Source organism: Cavia porcellus, unplaced genomic scaffold (genome assembly GCF_034190915.1).
Source record: "Cavia porcellus strain 051 isolate PalLab524CR breed Dunkin Hartley unplaced genomic scaffold, mCavPor4.1 scaffold_9, whole genome shotgun sequence".
NCBI classification, from domain to species: domain Eukaryota; kingdom Metazoa; phylum Chordata; class Mammalia; order Rodentia; family Caviidae; genus Cavia; species Cavia porcellus.
In genome coordinates, this window is record NW_026947492.1 from 61,861,753 (window position 1) to 61,880,769 (window position 19,017).

The following is a 19,017-nucleotide window of genomic DNA, read 5'->3' on the forward strand; positions in this document are numbered from 1 at the left end:
GCGTGGGGCAGGGAGGCCCGGTGGCCCCTGCAGTGTGTCTGAGGGCCGGGATTGGAATGGGCAGGAGGAAGGTCACTCGTTCATCTCCACCGCGCTTGCCCAGGCTGTGCCTTCATCCACTGTTCATTCTGCTTTCCACCTGCCAGACCTTGCCTTGCTGCCTGCTGGACACTCAAGGCCACAGGGCAGTGTGTAGATGTAGACGTTGCCTGTGGTAGCCCAAGGGGAGACTAGTGTGGCCTGCAGGATGCAAGGAGCCTTTCAGAGGAGCATGGAGGACCCTGGGGATAAGGAAGTTTGCCAAGGGTAGAGAACGGTGTGAGGACAGTCTGGGGAGGGGGCAGGTGGGGTCTGAGAAGAGACCAGTGTGTGTAGAAGAGCACAGTGTCCTAACCCTTCCTTTGGGAGACCTCAGTTGTCCGCCCCTCCTGCTTCCTGGCAAGACTGCACCTTCCAGGAAGCCCTCCACTCCCTGGCTGGAGGAGGCAGGGGCTACAGGAGCTGACCCTTGAGTTACCCACCTGTCCATTAGGCAGACCTCAGGGCCAGGCCGGGAAGGAAGGCCTGGCTGTCATCCGGCTCCCTATCCTCTCTGCCTTCTGAGGACCCTGGAGGCCGAGTCCTTATGTTAACCTAGCTCCTGCAGGAGCTCCCGGAGGGAGGGCTTGCTAGGTGCCATCCCTGAGCATCAGCTGACCACTCTCACATCCGTCACCCACTCTTGGGTCCTAAGTCTTGGAACAGCTCATATGCCAAGCTCTCAGGGGCTCGGAGGCTCTGATCATATCCTTCCCTTTGGAGAGATGCCTAAGCCCTATTCCTGACGTTCAAGGTCCCTGTCCAGCCTTCCAGTCCCATTTCAAGGTCACCGGGCCCATTCTACACTGCCTGTTCTGCTGCCCTTTCTCTCCATGTACTGTTCCCAAGACACCGAGATAGCCACATGGGGCTGGCAGCCAGGAGCAAAGATGCTCGCTTCAGCCTCCCCGCTACACAAGGCCATTCAGCATCACTCTGCCATCAAGTCCTGTGTACACTGAGCTCCGGACCCCATCTTTCTTCCTTTGATGATCCCCCAGCTGGATGGAATCCTTCCTTGGTGTCTCATACTCTTGGGGCCCTTTTAGATCATGCTGGCCCCAATGTGCTGCCTAGTCACGGCTTCTTACGTCCAGTCACCCCCTCCATCCCACCCTGTAGTGGCCCCGAGATGCAGTGACACTCACATGCAGTCTCTGTCCCCGCAGCAGGTTGGTGGGCTCAGGCGTGTTGCGGCAAAGGGAAGCCAGGGCCGAGGCACCCCCAGTCCTGTCCTTGGCAGACGGCAACACCTCCAGTCATGGAGAGACGGGCAGCTTCCTCTGCTTCTTGGCAGCGCTGTCTCTGACTGAAATAGTCTCTATGGGGGCCACCTCCTCCCTGCCACCCCCGGCACTTCAGTCTGGCGGAAACTGGGCCTAGAGGAGTGAGGAGGCGGAGAAAAGGCAGAGAAAGGGCGTCCTTCCCAGAACCCTCCCCACCCCAGCCGTGGAGAGGCAGGAGTGAAGGGGGAGACAGGAGTTGGAGGACTGAGGTCCAAGGCCGGTCGCAGACCCAGAAATTTTCTTTCTCCTCACCCTTCTCTGTATTCTCCTAAGTCACATGAGTGTAACACCCAGAGGCCCTGTTCATTTTCCCAGCCTCTTCCTTGCTGTGCCAAGTCTTCCCCGACCCTCTGTATCGCCTAATCAAGCTTGGAGCTGTTAGGACAACCAGAGGGGGAGAAGTGTCTCCTCACTGTCCCCGGGGAGTGAGCTCCAGAGTGGAGGTGGCACTGAAGGAGGCTGACCTGGAAGAGGGGAGATTTGCTTTTGAGGCAACCAGGTGGGGCTTAGGTGGTGCAGGGAGAGAACATGACACCAGGAAATGGAAGCCTGAGTTCTCTCTGGGCCACCTTGGGAGAATGTGGTCACAGTGGGCGCCAGCATGGTAAGGGATGAATGGCATAGGGAGCAGGGCCTCCTTTCACCCTGTAGGACGCTAAGAACGCTCCAGGAATCCAGGAGCAATCAGGACATTGCTCTTATCCCCAACACATTTTAGAGGCAAGAGTTTGAGAAACCAAATAGGAGTCTAAAGCTTGGACCAAACTGAGAAAGTTCGGTTTGAATTGTTGGGAAATCCCTGGTCAGTTGTTTGCATACAAATTGAACATCTACTGCTTACTCAGTCTGTGCCAGCAGTTTGTCTGAGCCAGCTAAGTGCATTGGGCTCTTTTGCCTGATTTGAGCTGTGCTGGGGCCCTGAAGGGCAAGGTGGGCAAGGTGGCCTCCTGCCTGGCAGCTAGTCCCTTGTTGGCTGCCAGGATGACCACACCCACCAGAGTGGGTCACCGTCTATCCCAGGAAGGAGAGCAGTTCCTAAGGCTTCTTGGAGTTGACAGCCCAAGGGTGCATTTGGGTGCGACATCTGAATGGTTTCAGTTGCTACCACGGAGGCTGGAGTCTTCCCTGCACTGAGGACTTGTGGCCATGAGGTGGTGCCAGGGGACAGCCAAGGGCTCACGTGTCCCGGACTGGCTTCCCAGCCTGAATTCCTCTGACTGCTCCTCAGCCTTCCTCCCGGGTACCCCTCCCAGACAAGCTTCCGCCCTGGCCCATGTGGCTCATAGGCACCAAGGGAACTTATTGTAAGGCTGTGGTGCCAAAGCCAGGACTGAGCCTTGTGTACTTGAGGTAGAGGCTCTGGAGAACTGCCACCTCCCCTCCAGTTCACTATGAGCGAGAACACCAAAGCCTTTACCCTCTGGGGACAACCTGTGCCCATTTCCTTCTCTTAGTCCAGGTGGCGTCTGTGAGGTGAAGCAGTGAGTTTAGACACAAGGAAGAACTGACAAAACTGAAGTGCTTTGGCTCCTTAGATGCCATGGCCTCAGGCTGCCCTGGGATGACTGCGTAACCTGCCTTGGACAAGGCCCTCCTGACTGGAAGGGATGAGGGAGACTGGCGGCCAGAGGTAGCAGTTGGAAGCCTGAGTCATTGCCTGTCCGTTGTCCAGTCGGAAAGCAGCCAGACATGGCCAGACCTGGTGAGAGGCTTCCCAACCTTGGGCTTGCCTGCCTGCTGGGAAACCATGCCCGGGAATCCCCTTGCTGGGCCGCTGGCTCATGAGCTGAGCTGTAAGGGCACAGGATGACAGAGGTTAAGACTCAGCTTCCTCCACCGAGGAGTCAGACAGACTGGGATCCCCCACCAACTTGCTGTGTGACCTGGGGACAGCCACCAACACTGAGTCAGGTAAACAAGGTTAGCTGTGGTACCCACCATCCTCCCAGCCCTGGCCCTGCATGCCATCTGCCTGGAGCCAACCTCAGGCCAGCCTGAGGCCCGGTTCCTGATGTCAGTGCCTCCCTGGCATTCAGAGGGCAGTGTGCAGGAGCAGAGTCCCCAGTCTGGAGGAATTGTGGTCCCACCTGTGGTATCAGGCTGGCCACAGAAGCAGGCAGCCAAGCCAGGAAGAGACCTCTTTCTCTTCTCTTTTCCCACTTCCTCTTCTTCTCCTGTTCAAGAGGAATCAGAGAGGGAACTGAAACCTCCATTTTGAGTACAAAGAAGGGGAAGCAGCGGCTTTGGCTTTGCGGGGTTTGGGGGTTGGGGTCCTTCTTTTGGTTTCTCTTTGGGCTAAGCAAAGAGGAAATTTGCATCTCTGGAGCCCAGGGTACCCAGGCAACAATAGCCAGTGGTGTGCTCCCAGGACCCCACCTCCCTCTCTCTCAACCTCTCTCCCTCTCAGTCTCTCACCTTTACTGAGCACTGAGAGCTGCCAAGCATTAGCCACAACTCTTCCTTTGTTGCATTGTGTCTCTTCTTCACACTTAATGTCTCCACCTAATAGATGGGAAACTGAGGCGAGGCAGAGTTAGCTAGCAGTTCTATCTGGGGAATGTGACTGAAGAGGTTGGGGACCATGGGGCTGAGATGCTGTGGGAGACGGCAGAGAGCAAGGCAGAACTGTGGGAGAGCTGAGGAGAGCCCCTGGGACCCCGCTTTCCAGTCTTCCTGGGCCGCCCATCCTCCCAGAGCAGGCTCCAGACCTTGGCGAGAAGCAGTGGCCAGGGCCCAGGATAGTGCCTCACTGCAGGCAGTCATTGTTCTGCTTCTCTGCAGTGTTCTTCCCACACACTTCCCAGACTCCCTGTCCCGATGGTCACCCACCTCCTGTCCTTCCTTTGGGGGATCTCCTCCTTCCCCTTGGAGTCCTGAGGCTCTGGGAAGGGTGGGCCTGCTGAGGAGAGAGGAGTGGGTTCCTCAGGCCCTGTGGCTGCCTTGGGGTGGGGTGAGCCACCCTTACCAGGTGTCTCAGAGTCAATTCTGAGGCTTTTTCCTGAACAATAAGATGGGCTTTCCCCTGGGTTTGCAAAGGTGTAAACATGAGGATAAGGCCGCCGCAGCTAGTTGGACTATGTGCCAGGTAGGTCTTAGGTACTTGAGAAACCACCAGGAAAGACACCATCCAACATCTAAACCAATGGTGTAGCTTAGAGAGATGAGGACACAGTTTCCTGAGAACTGTGGAGCACCTGGTTCCTTCTATACCTGAAGCTTGACCTTCCACTGGACTTTTTATGAGCTGATAAACTCCCTTTCTGTTACTTGAAATCAAGCCTGTAGCTCTGCGAATCATACCTCCTGCTCATCTTTCCACAGCCCTGAGCTTACAGCTTTGGTCCCGGAGGTCCTTGAATGGGAAGCTGGGGCTGACCACTTATCTGATGGCTGCCAGCAGAGGGCAAGTGAGGGCAGAGGGGCTGCCAGGTAGGAATCAGTTGTCATGGGGCAGCCAGGAAAGCCCCCTGACCATTTCATTTCCCATGAGGTTCTTAGAGTAACCACTGTGTCATCTTTGTAGCTTTTGGTCAGGACAAATAGGAAGCTGGAAACTTGGATTGCAGTCTTGGACTCATTACTCACTTGCTGTGTGACCTGGGGAGATCACTTCACCTGTCTGGGCCCCATTTTTCTAAGCTACTGGCTGATAGTTTCTTCGATGCTCAGAAAGTACCAGGCACCTGAGCTAAATGCTTTTGTGCCACTTGGGAGATGGGGTGTGTATTGTTCACACCGAACACAGGAGGTGAGCCAGGCTGCACAGCTGAAGAATGATGGCCTGTGCTTGGGAAGAGAGGTGACATTTCCCTGAAGGAAACCTGAAGCCAGAGAGATTAGGAACTTGCCAAGGTGCCGTAAATCCATCGTGACACTCTGCTTCTCGGGCAGGGTAGGAAGTGGCTGGGGGACAGCCTCCCTTCCTTCTCCAACTCTGTTAGGAACTGGGGACAAGGTGGACTTTGCCATTAGGGCCTCAGAGACCAGATTCCAGTTCTCAACCAGGGAGCACTGGGCAGTGGTGGACGAACAAATCCAGTCCATGAAGGTGAGGCATAGGGCTCTGTCCTTGGTGCTGCCTGCAGCCATAATTTTTTTTTTTTTTTTTTTAAAGATCTTTGCCTTGACTGATGAAAGAGAAGATTTATGGATGTGTGGTGAGGGGAGGAAATGCTTATAGGAGAAGCCCCTTTGAGCCCACTTTGGTCCCCCGGCCCTGACATAAAGTAGGGAAGACCGCCAATGTTGCCTGAGGTGGGTTTTGTTTTTTTTTTCAGTTATGATCCCGCCCATTTCACAGACACAGGCCTAAATGCACTCAGTGCTGTCCACAGCCTTCAGGGAAGGTTTGGGTGTGGGGAGAGCTTCAGAGAGCCCCTCCCTATCATGAAATGCAGTTCTCTGTTTGGCTCCTGCTCTGACTGACCCTAGGAGCTCCTGAGGCCTGAGTCCACCTGGCAGAGAGACACAACCACTCCAGGATCATCCGTCCCCACTGGTAACTCCAGCACTCCTGTCCCAGCCCATGCATGGAAATCTAGCAGCGGAGCCCAAATGCCTAGCACAAGGTCAGCACAGCACCAGGTCTCACCTAAGACAAGACCCTCTGGCTTCTTATTCACTACCTGGGACCTATGACGTGATGTTCTCTTGCTATTTTGAAAGGAGGAATCAGGGGACCCCAAAGCTTACTAACTTGTGAGGACTGCCATTCACCAGACCCCCAGTCCTAACCCTTGAAGGTCAGCCATGTGGGACTGGGGCCTCATTTGTGGCCAGCCCATTGTGAGAGGAACACAGAGTTTTGGGGCCTAGGAAGAGGGGTTTGCAGCCAGGATCAGCTTTGGGTTCAGTGTGCCGTGTGGCATGTTAGAGGGTGATAGGCGGCTCCTGCTGTGGATGTGTGGCAGTCGACACTTTCTGCACGGGGCTTCTCTGCTCTTCTCCATCAGAGCTGCAGTCTCCCACCCCACACATGCGCACACGGAGTTCCTACTTTGTTTTTCTCATAGTATGTATCATCTTTTAACAGCTATTCTGTGTGTGTGTGTGTGTGTGTGTGTGTGTGTGTGTGTGTACGTACAAGCAGGGCTTTTCTTGCTTTTCTCATCAATGAAGCTTAGTATCTAGGACAGTACCTGGCTCATATTGGTGCCCAGTAAAAAGATATGTTAAGTGAATGAACAAGTGAATGAATTTCCAGGGATGCCTTCAGAGTCTACATAGTGAGGCTTAGGGGCTCAAACCTGGCCAGGTCACAGGGGACTTGTCTCAGTCATATTTATAAGCAAACAGCACTTTGTACTCACACAGCATATTACCAGGTAGAGATGAAATGTGGGGACCATGGGCGCTTAAGCCACTCTTGGGGCTGCCTCTATCTGGCTGTGTATGAGACTCAGGCTAGAAACAGTCCCAGCTGAGCGGGAAGAACAAGTGGTGGCTGGTAGGCCTGGGCTGCCTTCCCCTCCTCCTAGTCCTAGGGCTTCCCTAGCCCCTCACCACCTTGTGTACCCTCCAGCCGGCACAGTCACTCTGCCCCGGCCTCTGAGGCTGCCTCCCTTGGCCCAACACCTCCCTGGCCTCAGCCTCCTCTTCCTCCCCCTCCTCCTCCTCTTTCTTCTTCTGCAGCTTTTTCTCCTTCTTCTTCTTCATTGGGAATTGAACTCAGGATCTTGCATTTGCCAGGCAGGCACTTGTGCCCCCAAGCTATGTCCCTGGTGGCTCTGCCTTCTTTAGCAGCTTACCTACACTGCCACCCAAGGTCATGAGACTCCTGGGCACACAGCAGGTCTTCTCACAGCCCCATGCATGGGACCATCACAGTGGTCTGTCCTTACTGTGTGCCTTGAGACCCCACAGAACAGGTCGCTGCTTTCTTTGGCTGCCTTCCCAACCCCTTTGGGTCCTGGGGTGTCTTCCCTCCTCTCTCTTTTGAGCTTTGATCTTATCTTTCTTGTCAGCACTGTACCCTTGACTCCCTTCTGAGCAGAAAGCCATTTCAAGAAGGACTGCCCTCAACTTCCTGTCCCCTACCGAAGCCCAAAGCCCGCCTCTCCTTCTCTCCACATCCCCACCCCAGCCTCCAGGGGCCAGTCCTCTCCTCTCCTCTCATCAGTGCTGCTGGTTCCTTCTCCCATCTTACTCTCCCCTCCTCCACCTCTCCCCTCTCTTTGACCTCGTGTGACTTCCCAGCCCTACCTCTTCCTCATAGAGTTCCAGGGAACCTCCACTTCGTGCACACTTCACATCTCTAGGTCAAGTGGTTAAGCCCAGGCAGAGCTGGGAGGCTCCGAACCCAGCTCGGCAAAGAATAGTGGGCATCCAGGCTAGTATGTGAGACCAAGGAGTGAGACATCATCTCAGCTCCATCACAAGGAAAGCTCCTAGGTGACTTGATGTAACAGGTCATGGAGCAGGAGAACAGGCAGGAGAGGACTCAGGCTTGGCATCCTGAGTGCCACTTGAGGCTGGTGCAGGGCTAGGGGAGGGGAGCGCCTCTGTGGCTTCCAGGAAAGGGCATGGACTCTGCCTGGAAGTCTTCTTTTGTGAATGTCTTTAGTTGTACCGCTGTGGCTGCCTCAATGTCCTGAATCAATTTAAAACATTAACCTTCCATCATCATTTGGATTTTTGGGGAAGAGCCAGAAGTTGTCCAAGGTACTGGATCTGGTGAACAAGGTAGATGAGGGCACACCACCATGTCTCTGTGAGCCTGCCTTTCTGTTGGGTTACTTTTGGCAATGACATTCACTAAATATTGTTGAACACACTTTGTAAAGATATTCAGGAAAGAGGGCTTTAAGCACTGCTTCAGAAAATGGCAAAAATGATAGGGTAATTGTGTTCAAAGTCAGGGAGGTTATTTTGAGAGGGAAAATGGCAATGTGTCTTGTGCTGTGATAAATTTCTAAAATTAAAACATTCACCATAGTTTTCAATCTTCTATTGTATCTTTGCATAACTCATGACATTGGTTTGAGAAAACACAGTCTGTATCACAGAATAAGAGCAGTTGCTGATGGAGCAGGTAAGGGAGGCAGAGTAACGTTGTCCCCTGAGCTGCTTGTGAGGATTCAAAATGTGAGGATTCCCTCCCAGAATACTCAGAGATCTTCAAGCTCCAGCCCATACAATTGGATTAAAAACCTGTTTGTGGCTTTGTACATCCATTCCACCTATCACTACATCTTCTGCAAAAAGTAGCACCCCACAGACCTGGTCCTATCCCGTCTCTGCAGGATATGAGTAGTGATTTTACCTTTTTCTGAGTCTCAGAGGCTCTAATCATAAACCACTATAAACAATCACAGCAATGTTGGAGGTTCAAGTGAAATAATGGACTTGATGAGCCCAGTGTCTTACTGCGTGTCTGACTTAAGCATGCACTCGGTGGATCTCCTTGTATTGCTTATTATTTTATCACAGAATAGCTAAACTCTTGAGAAATGGTCTCCCTTGCCACCTTCACTCTTTCATTCATCCATTCCTCCATTTACCTGAGGTGAATTTGTGAGGATTCTTACAGTATGAGAGGATTTTTTTGGCCTCTGGGCTCTGTCCTTTAAAGACACTCAGCTGGTAGGAAAGACAGTAAAGATGGAAGTTAAAGTCTCTAGTAAGACAAAGGAAGGCCCTGTACTGCCTGGGGCATCAAGGAAGGCTCACTGGAGGAGGTGATTCTCTGGTGGGGTATGGACAAGGAACCTGAAAGTGCTCTAGGCTAACAGACCTGCTGGAGATAGGAGGGCCTAGACCATCTGCAGTTTGGTGTTGTAGGTGCTGGAGGAGCCTGGCCAGAGGAGAAGGCTGGAGGCTTATCAGAACCAGGTCCCCACAGGCCTCAAAATGCCAGCTACATACCTGGCCTCTTTGCATTTTGGGTACCAGATGAGAAGGACTTTTGATGGTTTTTAGTCCAAGGTAGAGACAGAATCAAATTTGGAATTTAGGAAGTCCATTGGGCTGTTGCAGTGAGTATGGGTTGATTATGCTCAGAGTCCAGGTCAGAGAAAATAGGACATAAAGTGGGAGCCTAGGCATGGAAAAGAGGCCCTGGGAGCTGGCTAGGGGTAGAGCTAACCTGGAAGCCTTGAATGCCAGGCTCACAGCAGTCTCCTACCTTTCCTCGACATCTGTCCCTAGGCCCTGACAGCCAGAGTGCTATAAAAACAGTAAGGGGTAGATCAAAGATGCCCTTGTCCAGCCCTCAGATCACAGATGGGAAGCAGAGGCCCAGAGCAGGCAAGAGGACACTACAGGCCTGCAGGAGCCCTTGTGTCCCATCCCAAGTCTGCTGCTCCAGTCTGGCTGTCCTCTCCTGAGAAAGCAAGAGCGTGGCTTAGGGAGCCAGGGACTTAGGGGAGTCCCGAAGGATGACTTGCTCTGGCCGCCAGGCCCAGGTAGGCCTTGCCTGCTCCCTCTAGGGAGAGAGCCTTAGAACCTGGGGAGTCCTCTCCACTCCTTTAGCCATTCCCACTTCTTCCATTTTTCTGCAGAAGAAACCGAGGCCAAGAGAAGAGAGGCATTTGGCCCTGAAATAGTGCAGCCAGCTGGGCTTTGGAGTGGGTGGCAGGTTATGAATCCTGAGGACAGACTACTGCGGAAGAGTGGAGCTCCAGTGGCACCAGGGTCTGGCTCTGCCTAGCCCTTGTGCCCAGCACCATCCCTAATGGTCACTTCCCTTGTATTCCAGCCTGAGTGTCTGCAAGACAATGACTGAGGAGGGCAAAACAGGAAGGAACTGTCTGCCATCTGCTCCAGAGCACTGTGAATCTGGGCTTCTGAGGCAGAAGATCCAGGCCCACCCTGCCTCAGAAACCAGATGTCATCGGCACAGCTCAGCAACTCTGTCCCCGATCCTCAGATCCTCAGCCTCACCAGCTCTCCCAGAGTGCAGAAACCCAGCTCTGTCTTTGGAGCTTGCAGTCTTGGCCAAGGCCTTAACTGTCTGGTCTTGGGCCTGATGTGGACCTTACCCTGGGCTGAGATAGGTTGAGAGCACGAATGGGATGAGTGCAGGTGATGACACGGGCCTTACTGCTACTAACTGTTGAAAATGGCCAGGGGAGGTACCTGTCCTCCTCTAGACTCCCCATAGAAAGGTCAGTGGGGGCAGGCCTCCTCATTGCCCCTTGCCTGGGGGAAACTGAGGCCCCACTTCACATCAGTCAGCAAGCCCTGTTTGTATGCCACTCTTGAATCTGTCAGTCTACCCCCCTTCCTCCAGCATCAGGAATCATTGCTCAGCAAGAATCTGACCATTTCACTTCCCTTCTCAGGCCCTTTTTAGCTTCCTAGGCCCTGAAGATAAAGGCGGACCTGACAGCTGGCTGACTTCTTTGTTCCCAGCCCTGCCCCTTGCACGCAACCAGCTATACTCCTGTGCCTGACTGGTGCTGTTTCCCCTGCTGCCCTTCCGTATCCCCACAGTTGTAGCTGCAGTCTCCCCTCTTAAAATCCAGTGACAGAGGCTAACCAGGTCCTGCCCTTAGGAGCTCAGGATGGACATGGGACATTACCTGAAGACTCAGAACCTGAGGGGGACATCAGTGCCTGCCCATGGGACTTAGTTTGGGAGGGGTGGTTCTACAGGCAGGGAGAACTCCCTGAGGAGCTACCAGTGAAATGAACAAGCACAAGCACATAAGGAGGCAAAAGCTGACCAGTGAGGGCAGGGGCTAGGTGAGGCTCTTGAGGGTAGTGAGCAGAGCTGGGGCTGCCAGTGTACTAGCAACTATAGTTGGGAAAGAGGCCCAAACTACTAGGAATGATGAGACAATGATTGAACACCTGTGGTGTGCCAAGTGGGCATTACTCCATTCAAGTCTTACAAGGACTATGAGGCAAGGCTTTTTTTTTTTTTTTTTTTTTTTTTTTTTTTTTTTTTTAATCTCTATCTTATCCTAGGGTGAGGAAACCAGGGCACAGAAAGGTCAGGTCAAAGGCATGCGTGGTTACAGGGCTATGACTTTACCATCTGCATTCTCAGCCCCTACCACATAGCAGCACTTGGGTGGAGGGGATCTCAGATGGCAGGAAAATCCAGCCCCTCTACCTCCAGCCTGCCCCAGGGGCCCCCTCCTTCATGAAGGCTCCCTCTGCACATAAGCTGCAGAGCCAGCTGGGACAGGAAGCCTCAGGTGAGGGGAATCCTCTTAATCAGAGCTTTCTGATCCTGGCTGCCTGTGAAATCCCCAGATTTCTTCTGGGGAACAATAATTGCCTGTTGATCATCTCTTCTTATCTAAAGCCTCTGCCCCATTCAGTGGTAATCTTGTTCATTCCAGGAGGCTGTCTGATCCAGAGCTGACCATTCAAACTATTTATCCAGACCCTTACCAGGGATTGACTCAGGGGCAATCAATTAAAGTGGACAAACATGAAAGGTGGTCGCTTCTTTTTGCTAGCTGTGAGGACCATGGAGGTTGGTACTTCTGAAAGAATTTAGTGAAAGTGTAGGAACCCTGCAGAAAGTCAGGAGAAAGGATACAAAACAAAAGAATGCTGATGACAACCTTTAACTTCTGGGTCTAGTTATATCGGATGGATCTAGATTTACCCTGTACCTTTCATTTACGTGAACTAATATATTTTTTCTAGCCCAAGATAATTGCTTTTGACACAATCACAACGGCCTTGATTAATAGCAGAGGAAACTATAACAAAATAGATGAATCACATAAAAATGTAAAACTTTTGCACATCAAAGGACATTATCATTAGAGTGAAAAGGCAGCTTGCAGAATGTGAATAGATATTTTAAAATCATTTGTCTCAGAAGAAATTAATATCTGCAGTATACCAAGAATTCCTATAAACTCAACAACAAAACCCAATTAAAAAATAAGTAATGGATTTTAATAGACATTTCTCCAAAGAAGACACACTAATGACGAATAAACACATGAAAAGATACTCAATATCCACTCACTAATCATTAGGAAAATTCAAACTAAAACCAGGAAATACCACTTTATGCCCTTTAGGATACCTATTTATTTAAACACCTCAAACCCCAAAATCAGGATATAGCAAGTGTTGGTGAGGAGATGGAGAAATTGTAACACTTTGTGTTAGTGATATGAACACAAAATGATACAGTCTTTGTTAAAGACAGAAGGGGAATTTCTAAACAGAATTATCGTCTGACTTAGTAATTTCATTATTAGAGTTCCAACTAAAAGAATTGAAAGTAGGGACTCAAATATTTGTACATCATCAATCACATTATCACAATGGCCAATTGATGGAAAAATGTAAATATCCATTGGTAGGTAAATAGACAAGGAAAATGTGCTACATACATACAATATGTTATTATTCATCTTCAAAAAATAGAATTCTGATAATGCACTGCAATATGGATAATCTGGAAAATATTATGCCAAGTGAAGTAAGCCATAAGCCAAGTGCAAAAGGACAAATTACTATATGATTTTACTTATGTGAGCTACCTTGAGTAGACAAATTCATTGAACCAGTAAGGAGGATGGTAGTTGCCAGGGCTGGGAGGAGCAGCAATGACACTTTCCCTTCTTGGAGGCTCCTTCTCCCTTTTCACTTCAGCTGCTAGGAAATTCAGTCAAGTTTCTGCTCACTTATCTTGGGATCAACAATAGTCTTTCTTTGTTGTTTTTTCAGCTAGGGTCTCACTATGTAATTCATAGCTGGCCTTGAATTCACTATATAGCCCAGGCTGGCCTCACACTCAAGGCAATCCTCCAAGTGCTGGGATTACAGGCATGTACCACCACGCCTGACCAACAGTAGTCTTTTATAACTTCTATATCCCAGCTCCTGGCACTTAAGAAAATTAAAGGTGTATCTGTCTGAGTTACTTTTTCTTATTGCTGAGACAAAATACCTGACACTCAAAGTTGAAAAGAGAAAGGTTTATTTAGCTCACAGTTTGTGGAAGTTTCAGTCCATAATTGGCTACCTCAAAGGCAGAGTGGCATGGCAGACGGGCATCACAGAGCAGACACAGTTCAAGGTAGGCAGAAGGTAGCAAAGCAAGCAAGAGATGACCACAGATCTTTCTGTCCTTTATCTTATCCAGGCTCCTTAAAGCTGGCAGCACTCACACCCTTAATTCTAGTGCCCTTGAGCCTAGTTTTGCACCATGAATCAGTCCCAGCTTCACACACTGTAGCTCCAGCACCTTTGAAAAAGCCCCACCTATGACCACGTGAAGCTTTGTAGGGACATCTAGACACGAGCCATAACAGTAACTCATAAAATTCAACCTTTCAAAGTGTACAATTGAGTAATTTTCAGTATATTCACAAGATTTTGTTCCTACCAGCACTAATTAATTTCAGAGTATTTTTATTAACCACAAAAGAAACCTTATTCCCATTAGCAGTTGCTCTCTGTTCCTCTTTCTCTTTTCTACCACTCCAAAACCACTAATCTCCTTTTTGTGTTTATGAATGTGTCTACCCTAGATGTTTCATGTGAAATGAAATCATTCAACACGTGCCTTTTTGAGTGTGGCATGTTTCATGTCGGGAAATATCTTTAAGTTTCATTCATATTGTAACATAGATCAGAGTTCATTTTCATAGCTGAATTAACTTTCAGTTTTATGGATATGTTGTATTTTGTTTATCCATTAGTCAGTTGTTGAACGTTTAGGTTTTCCACTTTTTGGTTATTATGAATAATGTTGCTATGAACATTTGTATACAAGTTTTTGAATGGATGTACATATTCTGTTTTGTTGGGTATACATCTAGAAACAGAACTACTGGGTTATATGGTAACTCTATGTTTAGCTTTTTGAGGAACTGTCTATGTCCCAATTTTATGTTCTCATCAGCAGTGTGTGAGGTTCTAATTTCTCTGCATTTCTCCACCACATTTTATTATCTTTTTCATTATAGCCGTCCTAGGGGATATGAAGTAGTATACTTTGATTTTGATTTACATTTTCCTCGTTGCTCCTTTTTTGTGTTGCAATTTATATTTTTTCCATTTTATTGTGCATGCTCATTGTATTGTATGCTTGGCATCTTTTGTGGAACTCCTTGAAATGGGAGAGTATGTGTTTCAGGGAGAAACACATACTTAATCTTCCTGCTGTTTCTACTAGTTATGTGACCTTGAGCAAGTTATTTAACACTCCGAGCCTCAGTTTCCCCACTTACTAAATTGAACTATGATATTAATTTATATAAATCTAAAAGACAGTTCTGAGGGCTGGGGATACAGCTCAGCCACACAGTGCCTGCCTGCAAGTGTGAGGTTGTAAGTTCAATTCCTGGTACCAACAAAACAAAACAGAGAAACTAACCAAAAGCCCTAAGGTGGGCCTTGGGCAAGACAAGTGTACAATGAACCTTACCATCAAGTCCAGGGATCAGAAGGGGAGATTTCCAGGTCGGTCAGGAAACCTGGGCTGGGGGCTATGTCATTTTTCATCTATTATCTGCTTTACTCTAGTAACTTTTTACAGCAGAGGCATTTCTGTGCTAAATGTTAGCTTCTCTGTGCCTCTCCTCTTCCTACATAGAGAGGTGTGTCCATCTGAGAAGTGTGATGAGGTCAAAGGTGAGGGCGTGGGACCTGGCCTTTGCACCACAAAAATAAGGACTGGCGAATCCACAGAGTAGGTTCTAACACTTTATAGGTCTTGCCTGAATCATCAGATTAGCTGCCTGAGGGAATTTCTCTCGGCTCAACTGAAAGGCTTTTTAAGGTATGAGGAAAATGAATTAAGACAAGTAATATTATATGCATGATCTTATTTTATCTACTCCATGAGCTGGCCAAGTAGGTTCTATTATTACATTTATAGATGGGAAAACAGATTCCAGGAGGTTCAATAACTTGTCCGAGTTCACACAGCAGAAATGCTGGTGCCTAGATTCACACCCAGCTCTGATTTCAAGATCTTGCCAGCATTCGTCGCAGGCTCCCTACCCTAGAAAGCACAGGCACTCCAGAACTATGGGCTGATATGAATGGTTGCTTCCCATTCCTCTTGTCATGACAGAGACAATGTCTTCCCTTACTCTGAGCAGAGAGCTGCCTGCTGGGGCCACAGAACAGCCTCTGTTCCATCCTAGACCCAAGTGCTTCCTTGGAAGTCAGGGTGCCAGGCTCTAAATTTCTTGCTCTGTACCTCAGTCTCCAGCCCACGAATTCCTAAAGGGATGCCTGGATCTCATAGCTCCTGGGCTGAAGGTGTTTAGCACATGACTGAGCACAGAGGCCACCCACCCAGCCTGAACCGACTCCTCGGACCAACAGTGCCTCTTACACAGGCCCTGCCCTCCCATAGAGCTGCTAAGTGCAGGTGAGGTGGAGTAGGGGACTGTGTGACTGGGCCATGGCGTGGCCCTAACTAGACCCTCAAGTATCAGAGCAAAAGAGCCAGAGCATGAGCCACAAAATCCCTACCAGAAACTGAAATAAAAACCCACTTTGCAGGCAAATGAAGAAATGGCCCCAGGGCAGGAGAGGTGGGTGGAGTGTTCTCTTGACTGTCTCCAGGCTCTTGACTGGAGCAGGCACTTGTCTCCAGGCTCTGCTGACCCAACTCATTCCTCCTGGAGGGAACCAGGAAAGCCCAGCCCGGAGTTGGGGGTCTGGAGTCTGACAAATGCAACCCCAGCTCCCCAGGGTTAGACATGGTGGTTCATCTCTGCTCTGAGCCTCAGCTTTCTCCACTGCAAAATGCAACACTCATCACACCTGTATTTACTCTTATGTCAAACACGGCATATCATGGGTGCTCAATGAATAATAAATGATAGCCATTGCTAACCTTCTCTTTCAACTCAATATCGAATGAGGGGTTTATTTAGGTTAATACCTTTTCATTATTTTTCCATTCAGTCAATCAGCCAGCTCATGACCACTGGGAAGACCATAGCAGTGAAGCATATCATCTCTGGGGTGCATTTAGGAGTTGAAACTCCAGCACTGCTGCTAGTTAGCCGAGTACTCTATGTCCCGGGAAAGTCATTTCCCCTCACCAAGCCTTCACTTCCTTGCCTGTAAAATGGGAACAATAATAGCATCTCTAGAGAACAGTGGCATGTCATGAAGAGACAGCGGGACAAAGATGTGAAGGCAGCCAGCACGGATCCTCTGAGGGAAAAGCAGATGGCAGGTGAGCTGTGCAGAGGAGCCAGGAGGCTCCTGACCCGAAGGCTGGTCCCGGTCTCCAGGGTCTCCAGGGAAGCCACAGGATAAGGCAAGGGGGCAGGCTCAGAGACAATTGCTAGGCTTCCGGACCGGGTCCCCCTCCCTTTCTGGTAAGCCAATAGTAAGGAAATGCAAAAAAAGAAAAAAGATGACAAGAATTTTAGAGAAGACTCACCCCCAATCAAGCAAGGGTTGCACACACATGCTCACAAGCTGCACAGGAAGGTCGTATACAAATATGTAAATGCATCTCAAAGACACAGCACTTTGTGCAAAGGGCCTTTGCATTTTTTTTTTTAATCTCATTTGCTGTTAAGGAGAGAAGAGAGGATCCCTGAGTTGGCTGAGGAGCTATGTGAAGCTGGTAAGACATGTGAATCCTGTGTACCGTCAGGAGACCGGGTGAATGAATGCACACTGTGGCCTGCTTGTCCTGTGCTGGAGTCAGCAGAGTTGAATGGCAACAGAAATTCCAGAAAAAAGGTTTGCTTGTTTTTTACTTTTTGTACTGGGGGATTGAGCCCAGGGCCTTTGCACTGAGCTACATCCTCAGCCATTCTAAAAAATACTTTATTTTTAAACAGTCTCAGTAAGTCATTAAGTTTAGCCCAAACTGGGCTAAACTTTCAATCCTCCTGTCTCAGCTTCCCAGAGTGCTGGAAATTACAGGCATGTACCACCATGCCAGATTACTCCAGGAAATGTTTAACCCCACTCCCCAGCATATCCCCTGATTCTCATCCCCCACCCCATTCTCTTCCCTTTAACAAGTCACACCTGGACACAGCGCAGAAGGAAGTGACTTCCCAGAGGCCTTCTGTGCAGACTTCCGTTTGGCCAAATCATCTTTCCTACCTGTTCCACCAAGCTTCCTCCTCCTCAGGGAAGGCTTACAGCACACTACACCTAACATTTTCCAGATACTCAGAAAAGCCTTTGCTGCTCCCGATTTTTCATAGTAAGAAACTGAGGCCCACAGAGGAAGACTGTCCTGAGTCATTCAAGACTCAGATCTAGATCTATGTGGCTCCAAATCCCGTCTGCCTATTCTATTCCTCACTGAGGCATAGCCCAGTCCCCTTGTCTTCACCCTCTCCCTCCTGTCCACCTTTATCCTTCCATGATGTGCAGCCTGCAGGCTCCAGGCACAAACAGGTGGAGAAAGACCCGACGCCTGCCAGGGGCCCCAGTGCTGCAGGTGAACCATGTGACACGCACTAGGAAGCTTCCAGAGGAGGATGCATATCTGGGCATTGACCTGGAAAACTCACCCCAGGCTCAGTGAGTGCTCCACTTGTGGTCCATGATTGCTGCGGAGAATCTCAGCTTTTGACCTATGCTGTCAATCCTGTGCCTCAGGGTGACTTGTGCTGAAATCTGGGGAAGCAGCAGATGAGGAAACTGAGAATCTGAGGAGGGGAAATAACTTGGTGCAGCATAAAGCTGGCAAACAGCAGGACCAGGATGTGATCCTGAGAACGCTGTTACTCAAGTGCTTAATACCAGGGCTGACTCAGCCACTTCCCAGTTGGGAGCCTTAAGTGTGCTCACACAAAGTGTGGGGACCATTAGTTTGGCCCCACAGGCTGCTAGAAGGGTAGAGGGAGGGAATTTTAGGGATCAGGGCGTGGTAAAGGGTAAGCATGCATTTGATGACCATTTTTCTCCCCCCTCCCAGCCTTCTCTTGGCCTTTCTGAAATCTGGAAAGAGTCCTGCTCCTGCTCTTTCCCGACACAGGGAACAATTACCCTGGCTTTCTCCATTAACAGAGATGGAGACTCTGAGATTAAGGACCTGATCCCTGCGGCTCCAACACCCTGGGAGATACACTCCCAGGGACAGAGGATAGATCTTCAGGTTGAGGGTGATTCTGGACAAAGACTGAGCCCAAGTGACTATTTCCCTCCCCAGCTCCAGACCATCTTTGAGCCAGATGAACAGAAGGCAGCCAGGGTGGCTCGGCCTCAGGTCCATGATGGGCCTGGGCCAGCCCTTCTCATCTTTAAGATTATTTCTCCTCCACACTCTCTGTCTCTGTGTCTGTCTCTGTCTCTCTGTCTCTCACTCTCCACTTCCCCTCTTGTACTTACTGGCATTTGCTTTCTTCAAGAAATGTTCAAGGAACACAAGGCCATTAAATAAAGGCCCTACCCTTGAGCCACCTGCATTTGAGCAGGGAAATTAAGTTTATGGTAGCTAACAAGTTAATAGATAGCAGATTGGGTAATGATAAGAGCTATATAGAAATTTAAGGGAAGGTAAGAAGCACAGAGCTGAGGGGTGCCACCTTACACCATGGGACAGGCCCAACCTGGACTTGCTGGGTCCTCGCCTCCAAATATCTTTGGAGAAGGTCACCCATCCTGAAGGAGACCCTGCCCCAGGCCCTGAGCTCCTTGTCTGTGCCTGGCCCTGCCTTGGTGGAGAGCATCCTGAGCTTGCCTTCTACTCTGTGCCCTGGGGAAGCCCTCTGCAGGCTTGGAGAGGAGCACTCCT

The 19,017-nt window shown here is 49.8% G+C and overlaps 1 protein-coding gene across 11 annotated transcripts in view; it reads right to left on the reverse strand.

Annotated features, from left to right (window-relative positions):
* P2ry6 (pyrimidinergic receptor P2Y6) overlaps positions 1-19,017 on the reverse strand; it is a 44,144-nt gene that overhangs the window by 5,803 nt on the left and 19,324 nt on the right. For 3 of the 11 annotated variants that reach the window (XM_063256528.1, XM_063256537.1, XM_063256530.1), the window contains exons 2-5: positions 17,792-17,897; positions 4,194-4,263; positions 3,780-3,881; positions 1,227-3,538 (exon numbers count right to left, since the gene is read on the reverse strand). The gene's annotated coding sequence lies outside the window, so the exon portion shown is untranslated. The remainder of the gene's footprint in view (positions 1-1,226; positions 3,539-3,779; positions 3,882-4,193; positions 4,264-17,791; positions 17,898-19,017) is intronic. The other 8 variants (XM_063256534.1, XM_063256532.1, XM_063256536.1 and 5 more) reach the window with 6 other exon arrangements.